At 35.1% G+C, this 986-nt stretch overlaps 1 long non-coding RNA gene across 1 annotated transcript in view; it reads left to right on the top strand.

Moving 5' to 3' along the window:
* Window positions 1-734, top strand: part of LOC110445286 — a 9197-nt gene extending 8463 nt beyond the window's left edge. The window contains exon 3 of the long non-coding RNA XR_002462342.1: window positions 390-734. This is a non-coding gene — a long non-coding RNA (uncharacterized LOC110445286). The remainder of the gene's footprint in view (window positions 1-389) is intronic.
* The last annotated feature ends 252 nt before the right edge of the window (window positions 735-986 follow it).

Genomic DNA, 986 nt, shown 5'->3' with positions numbered 1-986 from the left:
TGACATATAATATCTGATAACTTCACTTTACCCACACTTTGTATAAGTAACATTTAACAATTGGCAGTGTAGAAGATCCTGTCTTTATTTCATACTTTTTCATTTCTGTACAAGCTTATAAAACATTGCCCTTATTGAAATCTATATCTAGCTAAGATCTCGGTGTGCTTTGTTCCCTCGAGAATGTTTGATTCTGTCCTCATAATTGACAGATAAAGACGGGCTCGTCTTTAGCTTTAGAGAGAGCACACTATCCACCCACGTACTCCGCTGTGTCAAGGATCACTAGCTCGTATAACCATAAACAGGGATGCCATCAGGGCAGGATTTGATATACATGACAACATTTGCGAAACAAATTGACAGATTGATTTTTTCTAATTCCACAGAGTCAAGACAGACACTACAAAAACGTAACCTTCGTCTTCCAAAGGGATTTGAATGTCCTCCTGATATCGGCGACATCGACTGTTACAACGAACTCATGGGACTTTGGATGAGATTACTCATGCAGCAATGACATCATCGATCAACCGGAAGTGCTGTGTAGGCCATTTTACCAAAAGTGCTAACCGTCAACTTTATGATCAAAACTAATCAAAATCGTTTATAAAAAGTCTTTTTTTTTCTAGCAAAAACGATTGATTGAAACAACTTTCAATTGCTAATGAAAAAAGTGTGACAATCGTGTATATTAAAAACAATCTCGTAAATTGCCCAGAAGTGACATTCTAATTGCTAGTACTTTGAAATTAATTTTACACCAATTGTATGTAAAGTGGTTGTAACGATCTGTGATACATTCAAGTGAAATTTGGAGAATACTGACAAATACTTGTATGTAATGTTTATTTGGACTTTCTGATCAAACCTATCTAATGTCACATATGTTTTGACCATTTTGAATAAAGAGTTTTAATTTTTCTATATAGTGGTTTATGTGATATGTGTATGTGCCGTAGCCTTATAGCTGATACCAACGTTTT

This window comes from Mizuhopecten yessoensis, unplaced genomic scaffold, assembly GCF_002113885.1.
Source record: "Mizuhopecten yessoensis strain PY_sf001 unplaced genomic scaffold, ASM211388v2 scaffold2193, whole genome shotgun sequence".
Classification (NCBI taxonomy): Eukaryota; Metazoa; Mollusca; class Bivalvia; order Pectinida; family Pectinidae; genus Mizuhopecten; species Mizuhopecten yessoensis.
This window is presented reverse-complemented; position numbering and strand designations above follow the sequence as displayed.